Raw genomic sequence first — 11,504 nt, 5'->3', positions numbered from 1 at the left:
TACGGGTGCACGCGCGCGCCCGGTACGGCCATACCGCATGTCCCGACGGCCCCGTTTTGCGCAGTTGGCAAAGTAAACAGAGCCAAAAAATCGAGCGGAGCCGCGTGGCGTCATTTTATGTGTCCTAGTAACCACTTCAAAAGACGGAATTGGATACGGCAATTATCTTGAAAAACCCTTCACGAATAGGGCTATCACGTCCGGAGTTCTATGGCTTTTAGGGGAAATGAGTAGGAAACGGCCCGTTTCACCACATAGTTTGTCGGAACGAGGCCATATTTGGCACGTGCGTGGACCTTAGGATGGGAAGCAAGGCCCCTGTCGTGGATTTCCAATCCGAACCACGGGCGACGGTTTTTCCATTTTCAGGGTGCCGGAAGGAATTTTTTTGTGAAGGAGCTACATGGTGCGCATTATAGTATTGCGCGAGACCACCGCGCAGCGGTAGGATACCTCCTACACACCACCTATCACATGCCGTATGCGCGCGGTAGCCATCTGGGAATCCCTCCCATTTCCTGCGGTGTCCCACCGAATCCGCTGGAAACTGACCGGATTTGAACTGGGGCCACACTTTCCTTTGCTCAATAAATGGAGGGGAAAATGTTTTTAGGTCTAGGACGCGTCATTTTATGTGCTAAATGTTTTCCGTTTCGCGTGTTGACGGACGGGTGCACGCGTGCGCCCGGTACGGCCATACCGCATGTCCCGGTGGCCCCGTTTTGCGCAGTTGGCAAAGTAAACGGAGCCAAAAAAATCGAGCGGAGCCGCGTGGCGTCATTTTATGTGTCCTAGTAACCATTTCAAAAGATGGAATTGGGATATGGCAATTATCTTGAAAACCCTTCACGAATGGGGCTATCACGTCCGGAGTTCTATGGCTTTTAGGGGAAATGAGTAGGAAACGGCCCGTTTCACCACATAGTTTGTCAGAACGAGGCCATATTTGGCACGTGCGTGGACCTTAAGATGGGAAGCAAGGCCCCTGTCGCGGATTTCCAATCCGAACCACGGGCGACGATTTTTCCATTTTCGGGGTGCCGGAAGGGCTTTTTTTGTGAAGGAGCTACATGGTGCACATTTTAGTATTGCGCGAGACCTCCGCGCAGAGGTAGGATACCTCCTACGCACCACCTATCACATGCCATATGCGCGCGGTAGCCATCTGGGAATCCCTCCCGCTTCCTGCGGTGTCCCGCCGAATCCGCTGGAAACTGACCGGATTTGAACTGGGGCCACACTTTCATTTGCTCAATAAATGGAGGGGAAAATGTTTTTAGGTCTAGGACGCATCATTTTATGTGCTAAATGTTCTCCGTTTCGCGCGTTGGCGGACGGGTGCACGCGCGCGCCCGGTACGGCCATACCGCATGTCTCGGCGTCCCCGTTTTGCGCAGTTGGCAAATTAAACGGAGCCAAAAAATCGAGCGGAGCCGCGTGGCGTCATTTTATGTGTCCTAGTAACCACTTCAACAGATGGAATTGGGATACGGCAATTATCTTGAAAAACCTTTCACGAATAGGGCTATCACGTCCGGAGTTCTATGGCTTTTAGGGGAAATGAGTAGGAAACGGCCTGTTTCACCACATAGTTTGTCAGAACGAGGCCATATTTGGCACGTGCGTGGAACTTAGGATGGGAAGCAAGGCCCCTGTCGCGGATTTCCAATCCGAACCACGGGCGACGGTTTTTCCATTTTCGGGGTGCCGGAAGGGCTTTTTTTTGTGAAGGAGCTACATGGTGCGCATTTTAGTATTGCGCGAGACCTCCGCGCAGCGGTAGGATACCTCCTACGCACCACCTATCACATGCCGTATGCGCGCGGTAGCCATCTGGGAATACCTCCCGCTTCCTGCGGTGTCCCGCCGAATCCGCTGGAAACTGACCGGATTTGAACTGGGGCCACACTTTCCTTTGCTCAATAAATGGAGGGGAAAATGTTTTTAGGTCTAGGACGCGTCATTTTATGTGCTAAATGTTTTCCGTTTCGCGTGTTGGCGGACGGGTGCACGCGCGCGCCAGGTACGGCCATACCGCATGTCCCGGCGGCCCCGTTTTGCGTAGTTGGCAAAGTAAACGGAGCCAAAAAATCGAGCGGAGCCGCGTGGCGTCATTTTATGTGTCCTAGTAACCACTTCAAAAGACGGAATTGGGATACGGCAATTATCTTGAAGAACCTTTCACGAATAGGGCTATCACGTCCGGAGTTCTATGGCTTTTAGGGGAAATGAGTAGGAAACGGCCCGTTTCACCACATAGTTTGTCGGAATGAGGCCATATTTGGCACGTGCGTGGACCTTAGGATGGGAAGCAAGGCCCCTATCGCGGATTTCCAATTCGAACCACGGGCGACGGTTTTTCCATTTTCGGGGTGCCGGAAGGGATTTTTTTGTGAAGGAGCTACATGGTGCACATTTTAGTATTGCGCGAGCCCTCCGCGCAGCGGTAGGATACCTCCTACGCACCACCTATCACATGTCATATGCGCGCGGTAGCCATCTGGGAATCCCTCCCGCTTCCTGCGGTGTCCCGCCGAATCCGCTGGAAACTGACCGGATTTGAACTGGGGCCACACTTTCCTTTGCTCAATAAATGGAGGGGAAAATGTTTTTAGGTCTAGGACGCGTCATTTTTTGTACTAAATGTTTTCCGTTTCGCGTGTTGGCGGACGGGTGCACGCGCGCGCCCGGTACGGCCATACCGCATGTCCCGGCGGCCCCGTTTTGCGCAGTTGGCAAAGTAAACGGAGCCAAAAAATCGAGCGGAGCCGCGTGGCGTCATTTTATGTGTCCTAGTAACCACTTCAAAAGACGGAATTGGGATACGGCAATTATCTTGAAAAACCCTTCACGAATAGGGCTATCACGTCCGGAGTTCTATGGCTTTTAGGGGAAATGAGTAGGAAACGGCCCGTTTCACCACATAGTTTGTCGGAACGAGGCCATATTTGGCACGTGCGTGGACCTTAGGATGGGAAGCAAGGCCCCTATCGCGGATTTCCAATCCGAACCACGGGCGACGGTTTTCCCATTTTCGGGGTGCCGGAAGGGCTTTTTTTTGTGAAGGAGCTACAAGGTGCGCATTTTAGTATTGCGCGAGACCTCCACGCAGCGGTAGGATACCTCCTACGCACCACCTATCACATGCCGTATGCAGGCGGTAGCCATCTGGGAATCCCTCCCGCTTCCTGCGGTGTCCCGCCGAATCCGCTGGAAACTGACCGGGAGGATTTGAACTAGGGCCACACTTTCCTTAGCTCAATAAATGGAGGGAAAAATGTTTTTAGGTCTAGGACGCGTCATTTTATGTGCTAAATGTTTTCCGTTTCGCGCGTTGGCGGACGGGTGCATGCGCGCGCCCGGTACGGCCATACCGCATGTCCCGGCGGCCCCGTTTTGCGCAGTTGGCAAATTAAACGGAGCCAAAAAGTCGAGCGGAGACGACATTCTAGCTAGGAGAATCCTTCACGATCGAACTGCCATGTTCGGAATCTTGATGTATATAGAATGGGATAAAGCTTGCATATGCCTTATGATAAGCATATAATTAGTGTGTGCAAGAGACATATATTATTTGACCTAATTAACCAAACATTTTCTGATTTTTTTTATATAATTCAATTATTAAGGATTCTAGGAGTTTCATATATCCCTATATTATTATCATTAAAGGAATGAAGGTGACACACGTTTAATTACATGATATTCTGTTTTTAAAAATATTTTAACCTACACCAAATGATATGCATTATTGCGCATTTAATTATTATTGTTTTGCACAAAAAAGCCCCCAAAATTCCCTCCAAAACCCCAAAACCCCAAAACCCTCCAAAACCCCAAAACTCTCCCGCCAGCTCCAGCGAAATGTTTTGAATCCGCCCGCCACAACCTAAGCTGGAAAGGAGGGCAAATGTCCGAAACGCCACTAACCTAAGCTGGAAAGGAGGGACATTTCAGTCAAATCCCGTACAAGCTCTCTCAATTCCCCAATTCCCCTCCCACTCCGGTGCAATACAAACCCCAATTCCCCTCCCACTCCGCTCATCCCCACCCGCCGACGGCCACCGACGAGCGGCGCTCCGACGAGCGGACGAGCGGAGAGCTACCCGCCGACGACGGCCGCGCGTGCGTAGACGCCCGCCACAAGATCTTCAGGCGAGTTCCCTCCTCAACTCGACCCCTCCCCCCCACTTCTATGGCCTTTTCTTGGCCTGCTTAGGGTTTCGTCGGCCATGGCTAGGGTTACGGTTTGCTTGGCATGGCATGGTTAGGGTTAGGGATTTCGTGGCATGGCTTGTTTCCTTGGCTTGTCCAGGGTCAGGGTTGCTCGGCCTGTCATGGTTCTTGCTGCAACCAGTCCATGGTTGCTTCGGATCTTGCTTGGCATGTTCTTGCAGCAACCTGTCGATGATTGCTGCGGATCTTGCCTGGCTCAGGCTCTGTAGATTTTAGATTTGGTTTTCTGCAGTCCCTATATGATTACCTGCTGCCGATCTTGCTTGCTATATGCAAGCAGTCCATGGTTGCTTCGGATCTTGATTGGCATGTGTCTTGCTGCAACCAGTCGATGATTGCTGTGGATCTTGCTTGGCTCAGGCTCTGTAGAATTTAGATCTGGTTTACTGCAGTCCCTATATGATTACCTGCTGCCGATCTTGCTTCCTGTATCCAACCAATCAATTAGTGATGCGGATCTTGCCTGGCGTGGGTCTCGCTGCAACCAGTCCGTGATTGTTGGGGGATTTTACTTGGCTTGGGCTATGTAGATTGTACATCTAGTTTACTGCAGTCCATATATGATTAGCTGCTACAGATCTTTCTTGCTGCAACTAGTACATAATATGATTACCTGCTGTGGATCTTGCTTGGTACAGATCTTTACCAAGGCATGCCCTTTTATATTTCGTAGATGAACATTTATATTTCCCTTTTATCCTGTGTTGATGAAACTTCTCCCAAACAAAGTTTGGGAGCCCTGTTTATCTGTACATGCCTACAGCTTTTTCTGTGTACATGTCTATTGTTGTATGAAGGGATATGTCTAATGATTATAACCTGTTATCTTCTTAGGTCATACTATCAAGGTCTGACCTACTTCAAGGAGCAAGGTGAACCAGGTGATTGTTGATCCACATGAACCTATGTTGCTTGGTTCTTTAATTGCATCCATATGTTGTATCTGCTGTCACTAATTGTTATTCTTTTCGTGCCAGCACATATCCAACCCATCAACATCAGGCATGGCAAAGACTGGGAAGAAGCAGCTGGCTGGTATGCGGCTTCATCCTAACATCATTGTGTCTAATTGATGCTTTTAATCGGGTGCTGGGTTTTTTTGGCTCTGTCTGAATATTTCTGTACCCTAGGATTAAATGAAACTAAAAGTTGAAAATTGCTATGATTTAACAATTTACCTTAGTTGTTCGAGTTGGCTTGCTTCTATGCATTTCAACCATCAATCTAATGGTTACATATTTTTCTCATACATGTAAAGAAGCGCCCCTCACCGAGATAGAGAAGGACAGGGCTAGGACAATGATGCGGAACAACCGTGTCTTACAATCCCTGGGTATCCCCGCCATAGTGTCAATTTTTAGGAAGTCACATGGTGGTCGAGGTGGAGGTCGTTCCACACTTTCAAATGATGAGTCATCTGCCATAACACAAGGCGAGAGCTCAGATTATCATCCGAGCAATGACCAATTGGTTGACCAGGAGGATGGGGAGGTTGAAGGGAGTATAGGGGAACACATTGAGAAGGTGCATTCTGCTTATCATCTTTGGAGGGCTGGCATTACTTGTATCTGTTTTCTTATTTCTGTTTTGCTATAACCTGTGATGTAATGCCATTTTTGTTTTGCTATTTTTGCGAGGCATTGAAGGATCCCAAGAGTAGAAAGAAAAAGGCTTCTGTTAGAAAGACAAGCCCAGGGAGGAGGAGTAAGAGGTTGCAAAAGGAACAAAGTTCAATGCCTCCTGTTAGAGTGTTTGTTGATGCTCCAGGAGGGAGAAAGAGGCATCTGGAACCCGTTCTTTGAAGCTCCTTCCAAAAGAGTCACCAGGAGGACATCAACTGAAGCGTCTGCAACCAACAATGAAGATACTCCGCCCCGCAACAATCGCAGTAGCTCACCGCAGATTGATGAAAGGATCGATGAAGCAAGCACTGTTCGCAGGGAAACAGGTCCTACTGCATCTGATGTCATGGTCCATCAGCACTTTGATTCTGATGGTTTTCTTGATCCTGAGGATGATGAAGGCAAGTTTTTGTTGGACAGCTGTCCACACTATCTACTGCCTTTTTTGTTTATCTTTATAAACTCTTTTGGTTGTGGGTGCTGCTTTCTGACATGATCTTTGTATGTATGCTATTCGTGTGGAACCAACTGCTGCGGTGGCCGTAAAAGGAAGGGCACCGGGCTGGAGCAGATTTGCAAGGGGATGGGAGTCAAGCTTACCATTGAGATTCCTCCAGGGCTGAAACGTCCTGAGAAGCCTTTGCCTGCTGCCAAGTTTGCATCGGAGGGTGGAATGCTTGCAAGAGGCCAGATGCCGCTCCTTCCGCATTTCAAGTTGTACACGAGGGATGAGAATTTGTTGGCCGACTTTGTTGGAAAGATGGGGGTAATCTTCTTCATCACCAGTTCATTTGTTAGATGATAGGAGTGCTTGCTTGATTGTTCATAGTTCATGATAACTAACCTCGTCCCTGCCCTTGTTTGCTTAGTAGGCAAATTTCAACATGGACACAGAGTCGGAAGACATCCAGAAGGCTTGCTATGACGTACTGCGGAAAGTGTCGAAGAACAGGCGCTACATCCTGGAAAGGGACTACTTCGACAAAGTACCAGCAAATGAAGTCAGCATCAAGTCCCCTGTTAAGGATGTCTCAGATGAAGAATGGGAAGCTCTAACTGCTCTGTGGGTAACCCCAAGACACAGGGTATGTTCTTTGCTTCGATTGCGGTCATTAGTGCTTGCATGGTAGACATGATGCTCATCGTTATAGTGTGCACATTGCTGAATATCATGATTGTGCCCTTCTGCAGAACACATGTACCAAGAACAAGGACGGTCGTCTTTGCGGTCAAATTTGGCCAAAAGACTGGCTCTCGTAGCTATGCTGCTCATCTGTATGCAACTGTAAGAACACTCTTACAGAATTTCCTTTTGCATCTTACTCTTGTCTCGACAAGCTTATGTTCTGATTCTTGGTGAACATCATTTCCAGAGGGAGGAGTGCAGAGGTGAAGAGCTAGATGCAGTCGTCATCTTTAAGGCGACCCATCACAGCAAGAAGGATGGTTTCTCTGAGGAAGCTCTAGCTGCAATAGTAAGTGACTTGTTCATTTCACTTTTGTGAACCATTCTTGGACCTGTGCGTTTCCTGAATTGATGAATCTTTTGGAAATGGATCTCCAGGCTGATATGGAAGCTGAGATGGCTATTCTGTGCCGAAGGTGCACCGCCAAGGTCTGCGATCATTGTTGTTGCAAAGGTTCTTTGCAAGGAAGCCAAGCACAGCACTTTCCTGAAGAATGCTGGACTTCAGCCCAGTTCCACTGTCAAGCTCAACAAGCCCACCACAGCTGCTGTATCGGCGCATGTTCATGACCTGGAAGCACAGCTGAAGAGGTCCCAGGAGGAAGCTGAACAGATGAAGCAGCAGTTTGCTGCCATCATGGAAGAAGCAGCTTCCCAGAAGGAGAAGCAAGCGGCAAATGAAGCCGCACAAGCTCAGCGTGACAAGGACTACATGGAGCTCCTCAAGCGGACTGAGGAAAGTGATAGGAGGCTTGCTCACATGATGTCCATCTTCGGAGCATCTGCGAATTAGCTCCTACTACTGGTCGTATCCCTTTTTTGTGTCCCGCCATGGAACTTGGTCATATCCTGGCAGCGTGACAATAACTTGGTCATATCTGTGAACTTCTTACTGCGAAGTGGTTGATCTTGTAGTGAATCTGTGAACTTTCTTGACATGTTGGTGAATCTGTGAACCTGGTCATTTTGCTGCCGTCACTCTACTGTGAAATTTGCATATTTGAAATGTTGTCTTTTATATTTTGCTGTTGAATTTCCTAATTTAATATATGCACTGTTGGGCTATTGTGGGCTCTTAAAAGGCCAAGGCCCAAAGTAGCCTAGAAATATATGGGCTCTTAAAAGGCTACAGCCCAACAAATAATTAATTGCATTTTCGAAAAATGGGAGTTGAAAAGGCCAAAAAAGGCCGAAGCCCAAAAAACTTGCAGGACCGTAAAAAGGCCAAGGCCCATAACTTTTATGGACCCAAAAAGGCCAAGGCCCAATATCTTTATGGACCCCAAAAAGGCTGAGGCCCAAAACCTTTGTGGACCCTATAAAGGCCTAGGCCCAAAATCTTAATGGACCCTAAAAGGCCAAGGCCCAAAACCATAATGGACCCTAAAAACGCCAAGGCCTAAAAGTGTAATGGGTCTTAAAAAGGCCACGGCCCAAAACTGTAATGGGTCCTAAAAAGGCCACGGCCCAAAACTGTAATGGGTCCTAAAAAGGCCACGGCCCAATCGAAATTGGCCCAGGCCCAGTAAGTACAGCAGCTAAAAAGGCCGTTGAAAAAAAATAAGCTAAAAAGGCCGAGGTAATTGGGCCAGTTACGGGCCAAGGCCCAACAAAGCCGAAAAAAATAATCAGAACTAATGGGCTCAGCCCACATAAGGAGCTGAATGGACCGGGCTGAATTCAAATAACGACGTTTCTAATTCGTCACAATTTTGCCACGTCGGATTGCCACGCTGGACTCGGGGGCAGGTGCCCATGACGTTTTGCGAACGTCATGCAGTCAGTGACATTTTAAAACGTCACAAAGCTCTACGACATTTTCAAGTGAAACGTCTTAAGCACTCACTGCTGACTCCTAGCTTTCGACGTTTTGAAAGTCGTCACAATAACGTCACAAGTAGCCATTAGTGACGTTTCAGTGACACCTTTATTTTGTCAACTTATGGCAGATTTCTTGTAGTGTGGGAATCCCACCTTGGGTAGGTTTCATGTCATATGGAAGGTTTTGGTTTGGGGTCTTATTCCAAGACTTGTAGACCAACTCTTGGGTGTTCCACCTATATAATGAGGAGCAAGGGGAGGGGGCCGGCCACACCAAAGCCATTGTGGCCGCACCCCTCATAGTGGCCGGCCACCTCTCCCTCTCCCAAACCCTAGCCGCCCCACCTCCTCCACCTCTCCCGCAAACGCTTAGCGAAGCTCCGCCGGAGTTCTCCATCGCCACCACCACCACGCCGTCGTGCTGCCGGATTCAAGGAGGAGCTACTACTTCCGCTGCCCGCTGGAACGGGGAGAAGGACGTCATCTTCATCAACACCGAACGTGTGACCGAGTACGGAGGTGCTGCCCGATCGTGGCACCGTGATCAAGATCTTCTACGCGCTTTTGCAAGCGGCAAGTGATCGTCTACCGCAGCAACAAGAGCCTCATCTTGTAGGCTTTGGAAATCTTCAAGGGTGAGTCTCGATCATCTCCTCGTTGCTCCCGTCTTCTAGATTGCATCTTGGCTTGGATTGCGTTCTCGCGGTAGGAATTTTTTTGTTTTCTATGCAACGAATCCCTACACGGGCCACCCCCTGGGCGCGCCTAGGCATGGTGTGGTGGCCCTGGCCCACCACTGACATAGTTCCTTCGCGTATTTCATCCCCCGAGAACCCTAAACAGAGGGGGAGCAAACATAGAAATATTCCGCCACCGCAATGGGGCGGAAAACCACAGAGAGAGAAAAGCTCTCCGGCAGACAGAAATCTGCTAGGGAAATTCCTTCCTGGAGGGGGGAAATTGCCGCCATTGTCACCGTCATCGAGATGGACTTCATCGGGATCATCATCATCACCATCTCCATCACCAGCACCATCATTTCCACCATCTCCACTCCGTCCCGCTGTAACATTTTGGGTTTGATCTTGTCTAGTTCATAGGGAAAACTTTCCCGGTGTTAATTACTCCTTGTAGGTTATGCTATTGAGTGAAACCATTGAATTAAGGTTTATTTCCAGATTGTTATTCATCATTATATCACCTCTGATTATCTTCCATATGATTTCTTGTGAGTAGTTGATTTAGTTCTTGAGGACATGAGAAAAGTTAAGATGTTAGTAGTGGAACTATGTTGAGTAATATTTAAGGGTTTGATATTTAAATTGTGGTGTTATTCTTCTACTGATGTCATGTGAACGTCGACTACATGATACTTCACCTTTATGGGCCTGATACGTCTCAAACGTATCTATAATATCTTATGTTCCATGCTACTTTTATGATGATACTCACATGTTTTATACATACTTTATGTCATTATTATGCATTTTCCGGCACTAACCTATTGACGAGATGCCGAAGAGCCAGTTGCTGTTTTCTGCTGTTTTTGGTTTCAGAAATCCTACAAAGGAAATATTCTCGGAATTGGACGAAATCAGCGCCCAGGGTCTTATATTTCCACGAAGATTCCAGAAGACCGAAGGGGATACGAAGTGGGGCCACGAGGTGGCCAGACCATAGGCCGGCGCGGCCAGAGGGGGGCCCGCGCCGCCCTATGGTGTGGGCCCCTCGCGCCGCCTCCAACCCTACCCTTCCGCCTACTTAAAGCCTTCGTCGCGAAACCCCCTGTACCGAGAGCCACGATACGGAAAACCTTCCAGAGACGCAGCCGCCGCCAATTCCATCTCAGGGGATTCAGGAGATCGCCTCCGGCACCCTGCCGGAGAGGGGAATCATCTCCCGGAGGACTCTTCATCGCCATGGTCGCCTCCGGATTGATGTGTGAGTTGTTCACCCCTGGACTATGGGTCCATAGCAGTAGCTAGATGGTTGTCTTCTCCTCATTGTGCTATCATGTTAGATCTTGTGAGCTGCCTATCATGATCAAGATCATCTATTTGTAATGCTACATGTTGTGTTTGTTGGGATCCGATGAATATGGAATACTATGTCAAGTTGATTATCAATCTATCATATGTGTTGTTTATGTTCTTGCATGCTCTCCGTTGCTAGTAGAGGCTCTGGCCAAGTTGATACTTGTAACTCCAAGAGGGAGTATTTATGCTCGATAGTGGGTTCATGCCTCCATTGAATCTGGGACAGTGACAGAAAGTTCTAAGGTTGTGGATGTGCTGTTGCCACTAGGGATAAAACATCGATGCTTTTTCTAAGGATATTTGTGTTGATTACATTACGCACCATACTTAATGCAATTGTCTGTTGTTTGCAACTTAATACTGGAAGGGGTGCGGATGCTAACCCGAAGGTGGACTTTTTAGGCATAGATGCATGCTGGATAGCGGTCTATGTACTTTGTCGTAATGCCCTGATTAAATCTCATAGTATTCATCGTGACATGTATGTGCATTGTTATGCCCTCTCTATTTGTCAATTGCCCAACTATAATTTGTTCACCCAACATGCTATTTATCTTATGGAGAGACACCACTAGTGAACTGTGGACCCCGGTCCATTCTTTA

Source organism: Lolium perenne, chromosome 6 (assembly GCF_019359855.2).
Source record: "Lolium perenne isolate Kyuss_39 chromosome 6, Kyuss_2.0, whole genome shotgun sequence".
In the NCBI taxonomy this organism is placed as follows: Eukaryota; Viridiplantae; Streptophyta; class Magnoliopsida; order Poales; family Poaceae; genus Lolium; species Lolium perenne.
Note: the sequence above shows the minus strand (reverse complement) of the source record.